The sequence below is a fragment of the Mastigoproctus giganteus genome, chromosome 13, assembly GCF_048544385.1.
Source record: "Mastigoproctus giganteus isolate SK-2022 chromosome 13, ASM4854438v1, whole genome shotgun sequence".
Lineage (NCBI taxonomy): Eukaryota > Metazoa > Arthropoda > Arachnida > Uropygi > Thelyphonidae > Mastigoproctus > Mastigoproctus giganteus.
In genome coordinates this window covers 10692456-10712146 of record NC_143587.1, presented here as the reverse complement: position 1 = coordinate 10712146, position 19691 = coordinate 10692456, and the positions used below count along the sequence as shown (strand labels likewise).

At 38.7% G+C, this 19691-nt stretch overlaps 1 protein-coding gene across 1 annotated transcript in view; it reads left to right on the top strand.

Moving 5' to 3' along the window:
• The first annotated feature begins 6311 nt into the window (after nucleotides 1–6311).
• Rme-8 (receptor mediated endocytosis 8) overlaps nucleotides 6312–19691 on the top strand; it is a 699549-nt gene continuing 686169 nt past the window's right edge. The window contains exon 1 of the mRNA XM_090387774.1: nucleotides 6312–6385. The gene's annotated coding sequence lies outside the window, so the exon portion shown is untranslated. The remainder of the gene's footprint in view (nucleotides 6386–19691) is intronic.

The following is a 19691-nucleotide window of genomic DNA, read 5'->3' as shown; positions in this document are numbered from 1 at the left end:
CGGAACACACACAAAAAACAAAACATAATACTCGACCTCTCTGATGCCAGCAAGAAAAAAAAAATATATATATTCTGTGGGGAGAGGAAGGTTAAAAAATACATAAATAAAATTAAATTTAAATAAAATAAAAAAATCACAGGAGCAACTGATGCAAGATTAAAATAATCAGAATTTATCAAAATAGCTAATTGCCTCCTTGAAAATACTCAGGATTAGATAACAGTACCTGTGCATTTTTTTTAACCTGTTCATTCCCTCTATGTAGATCAGGCAAATGGGTACTGAGAGTTATTCTTAACTGCTCATACATTGGACAATCGAACAGCAAATGAGCGCAAGACTCTAACGCTTGACAAACACAATGTGGATCAGACTCTAATCCTAACTCACATAATTTACTTCTCAAAGACTATGACCATTTATTAAATAGGAAGTTTTCATATTCTTGTAAAACCACTTGTTTTTCTTATGATCAACATTAAAGGTCACATTAGGTATAAACATCCTAGTCACAATTCCTGTTTCACTAATATTCCACCTATCTTACCACATACTAATTAATTTAAGCATTGTATTTTTCTCAGATATCTTTCGATCACTTCAAAAAAGTTACTTGTCTACCCTTCCTAGTATAATAGCTAAATGCCCTATAAACAATATAAAGCTCTAAAGGAAGAGCCCCTCCAATACCCCGTAGAGCTTTGGTGGAAACAGTTTTATATACTATCAATATAGTTAATAACATGGTTCTTTGCAAAGAATTTATTTTATTTCTAAACTTAACAGTTTTAACCTGCCTAAAGTAAACAGATGAAGCGTAAGACACGATAGGCAAAAATATGGATTTATAATACAGCCAAAGAACCTTCTTATTCAACCCCCCAATCTTTCCTTGTACTTCTAACTATGGAGGCTGTAAAATTTCAAACATTATTTGCCAAATATTCTATGTGGGCAGTAAAAGTAAAACTGTCATCTAATACAACTCCAAGGTTTAACTGAGGAAAAAGAAGTATTTGCTTATTATCAATAACTACTTTAGGAGGTCTGTTGTAGTCGAGCCTACCTTTAGTAAGCATCATAACAGTTTAGTAAAACTCTTCAGTTTATTGTGCGCAGCCCACTGAACAAGACTTACTTATGTAAACTCTAGAAGGAAGGGGATGAATCAGATTGTTCCACTTGATATTGATAGGTCAAGTGTTGATGATCCTGCTCAGGTAGCTAACAAACTAAATTAATATTTTGCATCGACATTCACACATGAGGAGTTATTCAGCGAGGGGAATGCCAGAGGTGTATTCAACTCTAGCAGTAAGCTACAGAATCTTGAAATAACTGGGAGTAAAGTGGAGGAGAAATTGTTGAAGATAAACACAAGAAAGGCACCCGGGGTGGATGGGATCTATCCAGTTATATTAAAGGAGGCAGCAAAGGAAGTAAGCAAACCCTTAGCCATAATTATGAGAGCTTCCTTGGACTCAGGGGAGGTACCCATAGACTGGAAATGTGCAAATGTGACCCCAATTCACAAAGGAGGATCAAAGGCTGACACAAGTAATTATAGACCTGTGAGCTTAACTTCTGTTCCAGGAAAATTAATGGAAGCACTGGTTAAAGAAGCACTGCAGGATCATTTAGACAAGACTTCAGTTATAGCTCAGACACAGCATGGTTTTGTTAAGGGGAAGTCTTGCCTGACCAACTTGATTGGATACTATGATGCAGTCACAAAAGAACTGGATGCAGGGAATAACTTTGATATTATATACTTGGATCTTAGAAAGGCTTTTGATACTGTTGCACATGGAAGACTGCTACACAAATTGGAGCAGTGTGACATTGGAGGCAAATTGCTGCTATGGATAAAGGGGTGGTTGAGGGGGAGAAGACAGAGGGTGGTAATCAATGGACACTGCTCATCGTGGACTGATGTTATTAGTGGAGTCCCTCAGGGCTCAGTGTTGGGTCCATTATTGTTTTCTGTATTTATAAATGATATTGATGATGGTATATCGGGCTTAATGTCCAAGTTTGCAGACGACACAAAGGTTGGCAGGGTTGTCAAGGGCACTACTGACACTATGCTGCTGCAACAGGATCTGGAAAGGTTGAGCAGATGGGCTGAGAGGTGGCAAGTGAAGTTTACCATTGACAAATGTAAAGTACTACACATGGGAAACAGCAACCCCAGAGCAACGTATCAACTCTGTGGTACTACACTGACAGTGGTAGAGAATGAAAGGGACTTGGGGGTGGTTGTGCAGGCAGATATGAAGTTCTCTGAGCAGTGCAGACGGGCTGCAAGAGTAGCTCATGGAGTATTGTCAATGATATACAGGAATTTTTCCAGCAGGGATAAGGAGGTGATTATTCCATTGTATAAGGCGATGGTCAGGCCACACCTAGAGTACTGTATACAGGTCTGGAGGCCTCATTTCAAGAAGGATGTAGAGCTGCTGGAACGAGTACAGAGAAGGGCAACAAGATTAGTGAATGGAACAAAGGGGTGCTCTTACGAAGAAAGGCTTAAGTTTTGCAAATTACAGTGCCTGGAGACAAGGCACCAGCGAGGTGATCTGATAGAGGTGTATAAAGCCTTGAATGGTTTAAGCATGCTCAATGCTGATGGGATTCTTCCTCTAGCTCAGAAAAATCACCTGAGAGGGCATAAATTCAAATTGAGGAAAGACAGATGTAGGATAGACGTGAGGAAATTTGCCTTTAGCCAGCGGGTGGTTGGTTGGTGGAACAGACTTCCATCCCTTGTGGTGGAGGTTGATAGCCTAAATAAGTTTAAGGCTCAGCTGGACAGGTATTTTGAACGAACAGAGGGGTGAAGTGGAAGTGGTTTTTTTTTTTTTTTTTTTTTGCTGATGCTGCATAAGCTTGCTTTCTTGCATCAAATGCCTCTACTAATGCTAATGCTAATGCTAATGCTAAGACTATCAACAACTATACCTATTTTATCCTCAATTTCTGCCTAGATTTACCCTGCACCATTAACGCCAAATCATCCGCGTAAGCTATCTTATGGCAATCAGACTTATCATTAGCTAACCACAATTTAGTACCAAGTTCCAGAGTACCGGGCCCAGCACCGATCACTGAGGGCAGCTCCGATTTACATTCTTTTCGTATTTCAAATGTTGTGACATAACTGTAATTTTTCTGTCACAGAGATAACTTCTAATCAACTTATAAATTAAATCAGGACACTTTAGCAACCTCAAATATAGTAGAACACTCTCAAACCATACGGTATCGAATTTCCCTTCAAAATCGACAAATAATCCCAGGGGGTTTCGACGGATTTCCTTGCTGGCAAATTTTGGGAAAGTGTTTGAAAAGCTAATTTTATTAAGATTGGAAACTCTATTTCTTGATAGAAATTTTGTATTTAAAGGTCAATATGGCTTTACTAGTTGAGCATTAATAAAGCCAATATGTATTTATCATTAGAATACATACTAAAATTAACTAAGTCATTAATCGCATCTTCAGTAGAACACTCCCAATAAAACCAGGTTGACCTTTAAATACAAAATTCCTATCTAGAAATATTTTCCAATCTTAATAAAATTAGCTTGACAAACACTTTCCCAAAATTTTCCAGCAAGAAAATCGATCGAAACCCCCTGGGATCATTTATAGACTTGCTCGGCTTCTGAATAAGCTTGAAGAGGGCTGCTTTTCAAATAAAGGAAAAATCCCTTCTAGAAAACATTTATTAAACATATTTACTATAACATCAGGACACAACTTCAACATTCTCATAATACAATTGTTTTCTATTTCATCCAAACCAGAAGTTTAATTAACATTTAACCTGGAATCCACAGTCATTAGCTCGTTGGAATTGAATAAAACTGAGGTATTATGGCCGCTGTAAGTCTTATTATCCTCCCTAACCTTTTTTTTTTTTTTTTTTTTATATTCAGTATCCTGAATGTCACATTCCATCAAAAACATCTGGTCAATGATCATTTTAATAGTAGTATGCCAGTCAGAGGACTCCCTATTATCAAATACTGTATATTATTATTGATGAAGGCATATCAGGCTTAATGTCCATGTTTGCAGTTAATATAAAGGCTGGCAGGGTGGTTAATGGCAGCAATAACGGGATGCTACTGCAACTGGATCTAGAAAATATTAGGCAGATGGGTTGAGAAATGGCAATTGAAGTCTAGCATTGATAAATGCAAAGTACATGTACTGCATTGGACAGCAGTAATCCCAGAGTAACGTACCAACTGTATAGTACTGCGCTTAGGGTAGTGGAAATGAAAAAGATCTGGGGTAATTGTGCAATCAAATATGAAGTTCTCTGAGCACACAGACAGGCTGACAGGAGAGTCCATCAGCTTTTTTTTTTATCAATGATATACAGGAATTTTTCTAGCTAAGATATGGAGGTGATTATCTCATTGCATAAGTAAATGATCTTGAGTGTTGCATACAGATCTGAAGGCTTCATTTTAAAAACGATGTAGAGCTGCTGAAACAGGTACAGAAAAGGGCAAGGGGATTAGTGAGTGGAACAAAGGGGTGCTCTTAAGAAGAAAGGATTAAGTCCTGCAAATTGCAGCGTCTGGAGACTAGGCACCCACGAGGTGATCAGATTGAAGTGTATAAAGCCTTGAATGGTTTGAGCAAGCTGAATGCTAATGGAATTCTTTCGCTTGCTCAGACTACGCACATGAGGGGACACAAATTCAATTTGAGGAAGGTCGGTTGCAGAATAGATGTAGGGAAGTTGGCTTTTAGCCGGCCAGTGGGTGATTGCTAGAACAAATTTTCATCTTTTGTGGAAGTTGATAGCTTAAATGAATTGAGTGAAAACTAGACAACGTTTTGGAGAAATGGATAGCTTGAATGGGAATATTTTTACGGCTGATGCTGTATTATCTTGTTTCTTGCATATTTTTCCGCTACTAATTCTAATGCTAATGCAATTCTGTGAACGAAGCTGATATCACTTGTTGTAGAGGTCAGAGATCTCATGGTTTTGTTTACGAGCAACTGTAAATTCGGTAACTAAATTAGAAGTATTGTTCGCCAAGAGAGAATACACGTCGTAAAACACGTCATGTTCAGCAATCCACATTTTTCCATTCTTCCCTCCAAATCTTTAGTTCTGTCTTTCCTTGAAGTTTTATCTTATGTCTGGAATCCAAACGCCTGTCACCTGATTCAGCAGCTGCAAATAAACTTTACTAATTTCCTTATTAAAAGAGGACTCATGTTATACTACAGAATATTCTACAAACAATTTCGTTGTCATTTCAGTTTGGAGTCACTTTAAACTCATAGAGCTTTTCTTGATCTCAGACAGGTATATCAAATTTTCGCAGGATGGATCCTGGCACTAAAACTCCTTCAACATTTTTTTCCCACACTTCTGTCACTAGTACAAGCCAACAGCGGACTCTCCACATTTCCAGGTCTCAACTTGACTTACACCAGAACAGTTTACTTCTTCGTACAACTTCACTTGCCAATGAATTGAAGCTGGATAAGCCTGCATACTTCAAAGACTTCTTGCATGCTGTTCACAGACTTCTGCTGACCACAATATCCCAGAGAACCTTGTACCAATAGCTTTCATTTTTGCTGCTTTGGAACTACTGATTTTTAGTTTGCCACTTGTACGAAATCCATTTATGTCAAGTTTTTTTTTCTTTTTAAAATTTTTAAATTAAATTTTGTAAATTAAGTTTTAAATCTAGTTGTGGAAATATCTCTTGAGTATGATGGTAACATTTCAATGTAAATAGTGCAATTTTATCAATATAAATAATATAATCACTTCTATGCATTTTGCATGGCTGTAATTCTTTTCCTTGGCTATACACAGTAAATGGGTTAACTGTTTATGTACTTTGATTGAAATAAATAAATAAATAAATAAATAAATAACAAAGAATAATTAAACAAAATTTAAAAAAAGGAAAAAAAAAACCGTTCATAATATTTTCTTAGAATGTAAAATAAAATATTGAGAACTGTCAAAAAAATGAAAACAAAAGAAAGAGAAAATGAAACTTGAATTTGCAATGTACTGGTAAAGGGTACTCAGTTTAGTGCAGTGTCCTGCACTTAAAAAATGAAAATTAATTATACAGTTTCATTATCGTCCGCTTGGGGGATTGTTACACCTGTGTGTGTATGTTTGATGTTTGAGTAAACGAGACGTAACACCCCCTTTGATAGTGTGTGCACTTTTACATTTGAAAAATATGTAGCCACTTATACTTTCAAGATCTTTATTTGTTTTTAGTTCTTTTCCTTGAATTTCTAAATAAAAAAAAAAAAAAAAGAGGACTTGCTCTCATGCCGTTATATTTCATTTAAAATTTCATTACATAGGTGAACAAATGTAAGTTTTAATCCACTTTTCTTCCTTATTAAATTAGGCGTAAGTTGTAACTGTTAGACGGTACTTTATTTTTATTATGCGTGTTATGTTTAATAATTTTGGTAACGTTGTTTTGGCAGTTACTATATATGAAATAATATTTACAGAAAAACTTGCTTTTTTGGAACTTCGACGTATACATTAATAACATGTCTTTGGAATCGTTTTTTACAGTCATTTTAAAGTTGTCAGCAGCTGTCTTCATGTGCATAAAAACACAAAATATAAATTCTTCCGCAAAAAGTTAAATCAAATAAAAAAATTACTTTTATTTATATAAATTAGCCCATTGGGCATGATAGAGTTATTTTAGGTAGGACATCTACTGATGCTACATAGTTACTTTAAAGCCTTTTAATTAGTGATAAAAGTATATAAATAACGTACAAGTAGTACAAAAGTATCAGTTATTTTGTAGCAGCATTTGTTGACCACTGTATAAAGTAGAGCGGAGTTGGTATTAAGGGCAAGCTACTGCTAAGGATAATGGACACTGGACTAATGTTATTAGCGGATTACACCAAGATTCACTTCTATGCTCATTGTTGTTTCTTATACTAATGATATTGTTGGTGTATCAGGATTAATGTCTTATTTTTCAAAAGATACAAAGGTAATACAACAAGGTCTCAAAAAAATTAGACAGACGGGCTGAGAAATGGCAAATGAAGTTTAACATTGGGATTACTGCTGTCCAATAGAATACTTTGCATTTGCCAGAGTAGCATACCAACTTTGTAGTATTGCACTCAGGATAGTGAAAAATGAAAAAGACCTTGGGTAATTGTGCAGTCAAATATGAAGTTCTCTGACCAGTGCAGACAGGCTGACAGGACAACCCATTGCTTTTTTTTTTTTTTTATCAATGATACACAGGAATTTTTCTAGCAGGGATAAAGAGGCAATTATCCCATTGTATAAGGCAATGGTAAGCCAACATCTTGAGCACTGCAAACAGGTCTGGGGCCTCATTTTAGGAAGGATGTAGATCTGCTGGATTTGTGAAGGGAGCAAAATAATGGACTTACTAAGAAAAGCTTCAGTTCTGAAAATTGCAGCATCTGGACACTAGGCACTTGTGAGGTGATTTGATCAAGGTGTTTTAAGGCTTTGAATGGATTGAGTTAGTTCATTGCTGATGGCGTTCTTCCTCTTGCTCAGACTATGATTATGAGAAATCTTTGGCAAAGGATGCAAAGAAAAACTGAAAAGAGTTCTTTACCTATGTAAACTCTAGAAGGAAAGGGATGAATCAGATTGGTCCACTGGATATTGATGGTTCAACTGTTGATGATCCTGCTCAGGGGGCTAACAAACTAAATGAGTATTTTGCATCTACATTCACACATGAGGAGTTATTCAGGAGGGGAATGCCAGAGGTGAATTTAATTATGGCAGTGAGCTAGATGATTTGTAATAATTGAGAGGAAAGTGGAGGAGAAATTGTTGAAGATAAACATAAAAAAAGGCATCTGGGGTGGATGGGATCTATCCAGTTATATTAAAGGAGGCAGCAATGAAAGTAAGCAAACTCTTAGCCATAATTGTGAGAGCTTCCTTGGACTCAGGGGAGGTACTCATGGACTGGAGATGTGCAAATGTGACCCCAATTCACAAAGGAGGATCAAAGGGTGACACAAGTAATTATTGACCTGTTAGTTTAACTTCTGTTCCAGGTAAATTAATGGAGGCACTGGTTAAAGAAGCACTGCAGGATCATCTAGACAAGACTTCAGTTATAGCTCGGACACATCATGGTTTTGTTAAGGAGAAGTCTTGTCTGACCAATTTGTTTGGATACTATGATGTGGTCACAAAGGAACTAGATGGAGGGAATAACTTTGATAACATATATTTGGATCTTAGAAAGGCTTTTGATACTGTTGCACATGGAAGACTGCTGCACAAATTGGAGCAGTGTGGCATTGGAGGCAAATTGCTGCTAGGGATAAAGGGATGGTTGAGTGGGAGAAGACAGAGTGGTAATCAATGGACACTGCTCTTCATGGACTAATGTTATTAGTGGAGTCCATCAGGGTTCAGTGTTGGCTATATTGTAGTTTTATGTATTTATAAATGATATTGATGATGGTATATATCACGCTTACAGTACGCTGCTGCAACAGGATCTAGAAAAGTTGAGCAGATGGGGTGAGAGGTGGAAACTGAAGTTTAACATTGACAAATGTAAAGTACTACATATGGGAAGGAATAAACCCAGAGTAACATATCAACTCTGTGTTATTACACTGACAGTGGTAGAGAATGAAAAGGACCTGGTAGTAATTGTGCAGGCAGATATGAAGTTTTCTGAGCAGTGCAGATGGACTGCAAGAGTAGCTTATGGCGTCTTGTCAATGATATACAGGAATTTTTCTAGCAGGGATAAGGAGGTGATTATCCCTTTGTATAAGGTAGTGGTCAGGCTACACCTTGAGTACTGTATACAGGTCTGGCGGTCTCATTTTAAGAAGGTCTGGCGGTCTCATTTTAAGTTTTGCAGGTTACAGTGCCTGGAGACTAGGCACCTGCGAGGTGATCCGATTGAGGTGTATAAAGCCTTGAATGGTTTGAGCATGCTCAATGCTGATGGGATTCTTTCTCTTGCTCAGAATAATCACCTGAGAGGGCATAAATTCAAATTGAGGAAAGACAGTTGTAGGATAAATGTGTGGAAGGTTGCCTTTGGCCAGCGGGTAGTTGGTTGGTGGAACAGACTTCCATCCTTTGTTGTGGAAGTTGATAGCCTAAATAAATTTATGGCTGAGCTAAATAGGTGTTTGGAACGAATGGAGGGGCGAAATGGGAGCTGTTTTTTTTTTTTTTGGCTGATGCTGCATAAGCTTGCTTTTTTGCATTGTATGCCTCTACTAATACTATGCACATTGGAGGTCATAAATTCAAATTGAGGAAGGATGGATGCAGAATAGATGTGCAGCGGTTTGCCCTTTAGCCATAGGTAGTTGATTGCCAGAAGAAATTTTCATCTGTTGTCGTTGTGGAAGTGGGTAAGAATAAATTCATTGAAGAACTACAAATTATTTTGGCAGGGGGAGATGGGTAGGTGATGTGGGAAGATTTTTTTTTGGCTTTATAAGTTTGCTTTCTTGCATCATAAGGCAATACTACTATTAGACTGAATACTTTCATTATTACCTTTCAGATAACATTTCCTTGTGGATGGAAGTATGCTGTTTATTTTCAGCAAGTTCAATTGCCCAAATGGGCCATTTCAGTATTATTGGTTTTTCATTAGTGCAGAACTAGGCACTTGCAGCGTAATACAGCTGCTCTCACAACAGTTCATTTTGATTAGATTTACAATACAGTGGTACCTTGGTATATGTCCGCTTTGGAATAAGTCCCAATTGATATATGTCCTGTTTGGATGCGAAAAATTTTATTTGGTATATGACCTTTGTTTGGAATACGACTCGCGTGCATCAAAATGGGTCACGACACCACGTGCTACCCTTGTTTACCTCTCTCAAGACAAAGCCACGAGTCAGATGCCAGATCTTACCCCCTTCTCCAAAAACCGAATAAAAGCCGACTAAGGACGGACGCTAGCAAAGTACGCATGCCTGTCCTCACTTGGCTTTCCGAATAAAACTGACTGAGGACGTATGCACGCACTGTGCACGCTGACGTCCTCGATTGACTGAATTTGGTTTTTGGAGAGGGGCTAAGATCTGGCATCTCTGCCTCGACTGCCCACGAGTGTCAGTACGACAGTTTCTACCATTCAGTGAATAACCTGCGCTATAACTCTCTGTGAATTTTCATGTGATTTTGTGTAAATTTGAGGTAAGTTCATTAACCATGAGTTCTAAGAAAGTTAATGAGAAGAGCCAAGCAACGAAGAAAATGGTTAGGATTACCGTGGAGGTGAAAAAAGAGATTGTTGATAAGTATGAAGGTGGCATGTGTATCCGGGACTTGGCTGCTGCATACCGTATGCCGAGAATGACAGTATCTACGATTGTGAAAAACAAAGACGTTATTAAATCTGCTAATGTTGTGAAGGGGGTGAAATCAATTACTAAATAAAGATCAGGGACATTGTATAATATGCCAATAACAATAGGATTTTTTTTCATGGGAACAGATTAATCATTTTCCCTTTATTTCTTAGGGGAAAAATTCGTTTGGTATAAGTCCAAGGATCTGGAACAGATTAAGGACGTATACCGACGTACCACTGTATAAGATTTATGTTGTTTTTCTGGGTTCAGATTTATTCTTTTTATCTATTTCCTTTGTGACAGCTTCATAGTAACTAATCAGATTTGAGAGGCATGATCATATTTTAAGAATTCCATATTGTGATTGCCTTTAAGCTCCATTCCTATGTGATGGTTTTCTATTGTTTAACTACTGACTTTGTTACATTTCCTGGCACAAAAGTGAGACTTACAGATTTGATATTACCCAGTTCACTTTTTGACACCCTTGTAAATAGAAAATATGTATGAGGTAACCTCCAGACTGCAGTTGCTCAAATGCATCTTCCCTTATGTGCATTGTCTGAGAAAGAATTAGAATACCATTCATTAACTTTACTCAATCCATTTAAAGCCTTAAACACTTCAATCAGATCTCTTCACAAGTGCCTCATCCCCAAATGCTGCAGTTAACAGAATTGGAGTTGCTTGTGGTAAGAGCTCTTCTCTGCACCCATTCCAAGGGATCCATATATTTCTTAAAATGTGACTTCCAGACCTGTATGCAGTACCTAAGGTGTGGCATAACTATTGACTTATACAGTTGGATAATTATCTATTTGTTCCTGCTGGAAACGTTTGTGTATGTCATTGACAGAATTCCATGAGCTATTTGAGCAGCCTATCTGCACTGCTCAAAGAATTTCATGCCACAGTCTGCCTTCTGATTTTTGATTTGGGGAGGTGGTTTTTCCTTTCACTACATGATAGTAGTCTTTAATTCTCAGCCAATACTGGAGTTCCCAATGGCTTTGATTTTATATCCAGTTTTTTCTTTCTGAGTATTAATTGACCTTATTCCATTGACTGGAAATCCTGTCTTTAGAATTCCATTCACTGGAAATCCTGTCTTTAGATTTGGTTATCCACCGTTCCACTTTCAGTTCAACTCTGCTTTCCACAAATAGCTACAATTCAAATATCCATCACTACTTTTTTTATTGTAATTAATGTAAGTAATTAATTCACCAATGGGAAGAAGAAAACAGTAAATTGTTACTCTCCTAATTCTGCTCTATTTCTTTTAAAAAAAGAAAAGTCCCTTCTCATTTTCACACATGCTCATTTTCAGAAAATAAAACTCAGAGACCACCATGAGATTCACACCATCTAATTACGTTCTTTTAAACAGCTGTCAATTCTGTATAAATTATAAATACACCCTATAGTGAATATTGCTTACATGTACGAGGTAGTGTTCACCCCACCCAGAACTTAATCTAAACTTCTGTACTCTTTTCAAAAAGAGGACAGTTCCTTTAATTAATGATTGCTGCATCCTTTTTTTTTTTTTTTTTTTTTAAACAGATATTTTAGCATTAGCAAGGGCACATAATGCAAGAAAGCAAGCTTATATAGTATCAGCCAAAAAAAAAAAAATGCACCCCCTTCTCATTTCACCCATTTGCTCGCTCCAGATGTTTGTCCGGTTCTGCCTTGAATCTGTTTATGCTATCAACTTCTACAACAACAGATGGAAGTTTGTTCCAACAATCAACGACCCGCTGGCTAAAGGCAAACTTCTGCATATCTATCCAAATGTCTTTCCTGAATTTGAATTTATGCCCTCTCAGGAGATTTTTCTGAGCAAGAGGAAGAATCCCATCAGCATTGAGCATGCTCAAACCATTCAAGGCTTTATACACCTCAATCAGATCACCCCGCAGATGCCTAGTCTCCAGACACTAATTTGCAAAACTTAAGCCTTTCTTCGTAAAACCAACCCTTTGTTCGATTCACTAATCTTGTTGACCTTCTCTGTACTCATTCCAACAATTCTACATCCTTCTTAAAATGAAGCCTCCAGACCTGTATACAGTACTCAAGGTGTGGCCTGACTATTGCCTTATACAAGGAGATAATCACTTCCTTATCCCTACTAGAAAAATTCCTGTATGTCCTTGACAAGACACCATGAGCTACTCTTGCAGACCGTCAGCACCGCTCAGAAAACTTCATATCTGCCTGCACAATTACACTCAGGTCCTTTTCACTCTCTACCACTGTCAGTATAGTACCACACAGTTGATACATTACTCTGGGGTTACTGGTTCCCATATGAAGTACTTTACATTTGTCAATGTTAAACTTCAGTTGCTGCCTCTCAGCCCATCTGCTCAACTTTTCTAGATCCTGTAGCAGCAGCGTACTGTCATTAACAACCCTGCCGGCTTTTGTATCGTCTGCAAAATTGGACATTAAGCCTGATATACCATCATTAATGAATACAGAAAACAACAATAAACCTGACACTGAACCCTGGGGGACTCCACAAAGAACAGTGTCCATTGAATACCACTCTGTCTTCTTCCAATCAACCATCCCTTTATCCATAGCAGCAGTTTGCTTCCAATGCCACACTTCTCCAATTTGTGCAGCAGTCTTCCATGTGCAACAGTATCAAAAGCCTTTCTAAGATCCAAATATATGATATCAAAATTATTCTTTGCATCCAGTTCTTTGTGACTACATCATAATATCTAATCAAATTGGTTAGACAAGACTTCCCCTTAACAAACCCATGCTATGTCAGAGCTATAACTGAAGTCTTGTCTAGATGATCCTGCAATGCTTCTTTAACCAGTGCCTTCCATTAATATTCCTGGAACAGAAGTTAAACTAACAGGTCTATAATTACTTGTCGCCCTTTGATCCTCCTTTGTGGATTGGGGTCACATTTGCACATTTCCAGTCCATGTGTACATACCCCGAGTCCAAGGAAGCTCTCATAATTATGGCTAAGGGTTTTCTTACTTCCTTTGCTACAGGCGCCTCCGTAGCCAGGTGGGAAGGAGCAGCGGTGCATAGCACAGGCTTCTTGATTAGACCGGGGTTCGAGCCCGTCGCCACCAAATACGGAGGATGTGGAAAGGTCAGGGAATGACCACTGCATATCCCGGAGCAATATGGCCTTAGTTGCTAATGCTCCTAAAAAAAAAAAAAAAAAAAAAAAAACCAAACCAAACTTCCTTTGCTGCCTCCTTTAATATAACTGGATAGATTCCATCGACCCAATTTCGCCGAAGTCCGGACGGTCTGTGACAGCCAAATCCTCTGCTTGCACCTTCACGATGGTGGGACTGTTAATAATCCTGGGTATAACCTCCATTCACAAGTACATGGTGGGTGACCACCCATGTGTGAACCAACGTAAGCAGGGGTCGAGGTGTGGCACCCACACCACATGGAGGAACGCTGCCCCTCTATGTTACCAGTCAGTACTAGGTGGTAGATGACTCTCATCAACCGGTGAAATACCACCACTTTGCTTATTGGAGGCTTGAAGTGGTGGAATCCATGTTTAGCCTCTAGAGCTAAGTTCAGGTCAACCCTTCCCTATCTCTTCCATCATGCAGTATGATTGATGACTTTTGAGGTTATGATGAACGTCGTGGCGAGATCCAATATTCCTTACATTTCGAGGGAACAGCTCTAAAACGGTGTTCGCAGGCCGGCCGCTAGTTAATACACCGGACTGAACCTATTGGTCACTCTCTAGGAAGCTTCCGGATCAGCTAGTTTATAATCTTGCTACCTCTACTCTGCCAGATAGTGACTGGAGGGAGTTTGAGTAGAGTGTATGTGGGGAGCATTGTCGAGGCCACGTTATGTCAAGGATCTGGGTATATTCTTACCACATGTACGCCAAATCCAAAAATTTCTTTACTTCATACAGCATGTCCCACCCACTTTTTCTTACTATTGAATAAACCATGAATTGTCAAACTAATAGAGCAAGCTTATCTGCGAAAAGATCTAAACCTCCCAAGGACTTCCTAATCCATTTCCACTTGCAGTCTGCCAAACCCCATGTACTTTTTCTGATAGAATCTCAGTTATCGGTTGATTCATCTACTGCTCATCTCAGATGCCCAAATTACTTGCTGTATGATTCCTTTCGCCTCAAAGGTGGTATTTGTGCATATGTCCGTTCTGATATTCCCCGTACTGAAACTCATCATCCTGGGGATGATGAGTTTCAGTACGGCTTGTATAATGTATTTAGGAAGGATAGGTTAGATAGAAGGGGTGGTGGGGTAATGCTTCTTATCAGAAGCAGCCTGAGTGCGACGATAGCTTTCCCGGATTCAGACGTCTCACATGCTAGTATAGAGTCTGTATGGTGTGAGATAGTTGGAAACAAAGGTATAATGCGAGTAGGAGTAATCTACAGACCAGGTGATTGTGAAGATTATGACAAAAGCCTCTACATGCAAATGGAATGGGCAAGTAAGCGTCAATGCCTTATTATGGGTGATTTCAATCTGCCTCTAATTGATTGGAGTAAATGGGAAGGAAACTCGACATGGGGAACAAAATTTTTAAATCAACTAGATGACTGTTATTTGTATCAACATGTCAGGGAAAATACTAGAGAAAAGAATATCCTAGACCTCATCATCACACATGAATCAGATGACATAACAGGGCTGACAGTAGAGGAACCAGTAGCAGGAAGTGATCACGGAGTTCTACGGTGGATGATGACGAGAGAGGTAGCAGAAGTAAAAGGCAAAGGAATGGGTTTTAATTTCAGAAAAGGAAATTACGATGCCTTAAGGTACTACATGGCCTCTATTAACTGGGTAGATATCGCGCAGAGAATGAATACAATTGAACTGTGGTACGCTTTTAAAACATTAATCACAGATGCCTTGAATGCGTATATACCATTAAAAAAATACTCCACGAGGAGGGTTCCAAGTTGGATGACTAGTGAAGTTGCCGCATTACTTGAGCAGAAAAAGGTGGCATGGAAAGGTTACAGAACAATAAAAAGTACTGAAGCCTATAACAGCTACAAGGTGATGTGTAATAGAGCCACAGAAAAGGTTCGACAGGCAAAGGCAGTTTATGAGAAATCACTAGCAAACAGAGCAAAGAGGGGGGATAAAGAATTCTTCACATATATAAATGCCAAGAAGAGCAGGACAAACCAGATCGGACCTTTATGTAAGGGAAAGGGGATAGTAATAAATACACCAGCTGCCGTTGCAGATGAACTCAACAGTTATTTTGCATCGATATTTACAAATGAAAAGCCTTTTGTGGCAAAGGGAAATTGTGGGAGCGAAGTTAAAAAATATGTAATTAATGATATTGAAATTTCGCAAGATTATTTAATGAAAAAACTTTCGAGCATACAGACCAGTAAGGCTCCTGGAGTTGATGGAATATACCCTATAATCTTAAGAGAGGCAGCAAGCGAGTGCATTGAACCATTGAGGCTAATTATGCGAGCATCATTAGACTCTGGGGAGATTCCCTTGGATTGGAAAAGTGCAAATGTATCTCCCATACATAAGGGTGGCTCTAAAAGTGAAGTTGGAAATTATCAACCTGTCAGTCTGACTTCAGTAGTAGGGAAAATCATGGAGGCAATGATCAAGGGTGGAATTCAGGATCATTTGGATCGAATTGAAATTCTCAAGGATACTCAGCATGGTTTCGTAAAGGGAAAATCATGTTTAACAAATCTGGTTCGCTATTTCGAAAGGGTCACTCACGAGCTGGATTTAGGGAATAATTTCGACATTGTTTATTTAGATTTCAGCAAAGCTTTTGACTCAGTCCCACATGAGCGGTTGCTTTATAAGCTGGAACAGGTTGGAATCACTGGGAAAATCCTTAGATGGATAGAAGGATGGCTTCAGGGCAGGAGGCAGAGGGTTGTGATAAATGGCCATTCCTCAGATTGGGTTGATGTAAGAAGTGGGGTTCCCCAAGGATCAGTATTAGGACCACTGTTGTTTTTAATTTTCATAAACGACATTGATGAAGGGATAGAGGGCGTGATGTCTAAATTTGCAGATGATGTTAAAATTGGGAGAGTAGTTAATGATCACTGTCAAGCTGAGCTTCTTCAGAGAGACCTAGATAGACTTCAGGAATGGTCAGAAAAATGGCAGCTGTGCTTTAATCCAACAAAGTGTAAGGTATTACACCTGGGAAACAGTAATCCCAAAAAAACTTATTCACTTGGTGGAGTTCAACTAAAGCCAGTACTGGAGGAAAGGGACTTGGGTGTTACGATACGGTCAGACATGAAATTCTCTGAGCATTGTAAACAGGTTGCAAGGAAGGCCCATGGTGTCCTATCGATGATCTATCGAACTTTTGCAAGTAGAGATAGGGACGTGATAATCCCATTATATAAGGCTTATGTTAGACCACACTTGGAATACTGTGTTCAAGTATGGAGACCGCACCTGAAGAAAGACATCGAGCTTCTTGAAAGGGTGCAAAGAAGGGTAACTCGCCTGGTGAAATCGGCAAAAGGGCGTCCTTATGAAGAAAGACTTCGAATATGTGGGTTGCAGAGTTTGGAAACTAGACACCTTAGAGGAGATTTGATTGAGGTGTTTAAGGCTCTGAGAGGCATCAGTAAAATGAATGAGGACAAAATTTTCAAGATTATAAATGATGCTAGAACTAGGGGACATAAATTCAAGTTACGGGGGGAAATGTTTAGATTGGATTGCAGGAAGTTCTATTTTAGCCAGCGAGTTATAAATTACTGGAATAAGTTGCCTTTATGGGTGGTAGAGGCCGACAGTTTGGGGAAATTCAAAGGTCATCTGGATAGTACTTTCGGGTAAGGGAAGCACATAGGATGATAGGTTTAATTTCCTTTTTATTTTATTTTTTTTATTTATTAATTATTATTATTTAGTTATTTATTTATTATTATTATTTTTTTTTTTGTTTTTATCATTGTTTTGTTCGGATTTTTTTTTTTTTTTTTTTTTTTTTTTTTGGCTGGTGCAGCATAAGCCATAGGCTTTCTTGCACCATGCGGCCGTTACTAATACTAATACTAATACTGTCAGAGACTTGGCAATTTGGAATCTCCTCTCTTTGATCTTCTCTGGCTTAAAATCTCTCTACCTCATTGTGTCAAATTCATCTGTTGTCTCTACCATTCTCCCAGCTCCACTAATCACTTGGAGCTCTTTGACTTCCTCTCTTTGCAACTTAACTTTCTCCAGTCCAACTTTCCTAACAGTGAAGTAATTTTCCTTGGTGATTTTAATGTTCACAACTCCAGCTGGCTTCCGTTTTCTAGTCACACCGACCCAGCAGGTCGAGATGCTGAGGCTTTTTCAATTACTAATGACCTAGCACAGATTGTTCATTTACCTACAAGAATACTGGACAATCCTAATCATACAGCCAATACGCTTGATCTTTTTCTCACAAACAACCCTTCTAAGTACACAGTCGAAGTGAGAGGTCCTTTAGGCACTTCGGATCACAACTTGGTGATTGTCTCTTCTCCAATGGAACCTTTATCTCATGGCTATTCCCAACCACGTGTTGTTTGGCATTACAAGAATGCAATGACAAGAATGGGATGACCTGCAAGACTTCTTGTCTTCTTTTCCTTGGTCGGATTACTGTTTCAAAACTTCTGATGTCAACGTTTGCTCAGATCGTGTCAGTGAAATTATTCTTGCAGGAATGGAATCCCTTATCCCATACTCTACTTTAAAATCTCGTCCTTTATCTAAACCTTGGTTTTCCAATAAATGTGCTAAGGCTGTCCAAGAGAAGAATTTTGCACATCGTAATTGGCTTGTTTCTAATTCTTCAGTTTCATTTTCTGCCTACACCAAAGCTCGCAACAGTTGTAAAGCAGTTATTAATCAGTCCAAACTAGAGTTCGAACAGGCTAAGAGTAGAAAACTTGCTTCTTGCCCTAATTTTAGCTGAGCATTCTGGTCTCTTGCAAAAGCTATTGGCCACAACTTTTGCCCATCTTTGCTCCCACCTCTGTCCAAACCAGATGGTTCTGTTGCCACTTCAGCCAAGGATAAAGCTGACCTGCTAGCATCCCATTTTTCTTCCAGCTCATGTATTAATGATCTTGGTAAAACACCTCCCACCATTCCCAACACGCTCCATTCAATGCCTCCTGTGGTCTTCCGTCAAAAGGATATCAGAAGGATTTTGATGAATCTTGATGCTAAGAAAGCTCCAGGTCCTGATGGTATTTCTCTACTTGTTCTCAAAACCTGTGCTCCTGAACTTACTCCTATTCTTTGCCGCCTTTTTTCGCTTTCTTATTCCATTGGTGTTTTTCCTTCTGCTTGGAAATTTGCTCATATCCAGCCAGTTCCTAAAAAGGATAACAAATCCCTCCCATCCAATTATCGTCCCATTGCAATTACTTCTACTCTTTCTAAAGTAATGGAGAAATCAATTAACCGCCAACTCTTAAACTACCTAGAAACCTTCCATCTGATCGTTGATCAGACGGAAGGTTTCTAGGTAGTTTACTAACGACACTGACGGAATCCAGTATGGATTCAGTCAGTGTCGATCCATTGGAGATATTCTGGCTTATGTTACCCATTTATGGACTAATTCAATGCAAAGGTTCGGTGAAACTCAAGTAGTTGCTCTTGACATCTCAAAGGCTTTTGATCATGTTTGGCATAAAGGTCTTCTAAACAACCTTCCATCTTATGGTTTGCCAACTGTTTTTAGTAATTGGTTATCCAGTTTTCTCTCTGATCGCTCACTGAAGGTGATGGTAGATGGCTCTCTGTCTTCTAACTTCTCCGCTAATGCCGGTGTCCCCCAAGGTTCAGTTTTTTCCCCCACTCTTTTCCTCTTGTATATCAATGACCTTCTTCCATTGACTGGAAATCCTATCCATAGTTTTGCCGATGATAGCACATTACATTCAACTTTCCATTTTGAGAAACCTTGTCCTGCTCAATCAACTTCAACTTCTCGAAAATCTGCTACCAATTCCTTAAATGCCGATCTTCAGGTAATTCTCCAGTGGGGCAAAGACAACTTAGTTGATTTCAACCCTTCTAAAACTCAGTCTTGTCTTATATCTTGCAAAAAGGATTCTTCTACTCCTATGCTTATCTTTAGTGACACTCCGATTTCTAGGCAAAATGATATATCTCTTTTGGGGATTACTCTGACTTCTAATCTCTCTTGGCACAAGCACATCACAAATATTGCTTCCTCTGCATCTAAAAAACTTGGTTTTCTCTTTCGCTCTCGGCGTTACTTTTCTTCCAAAC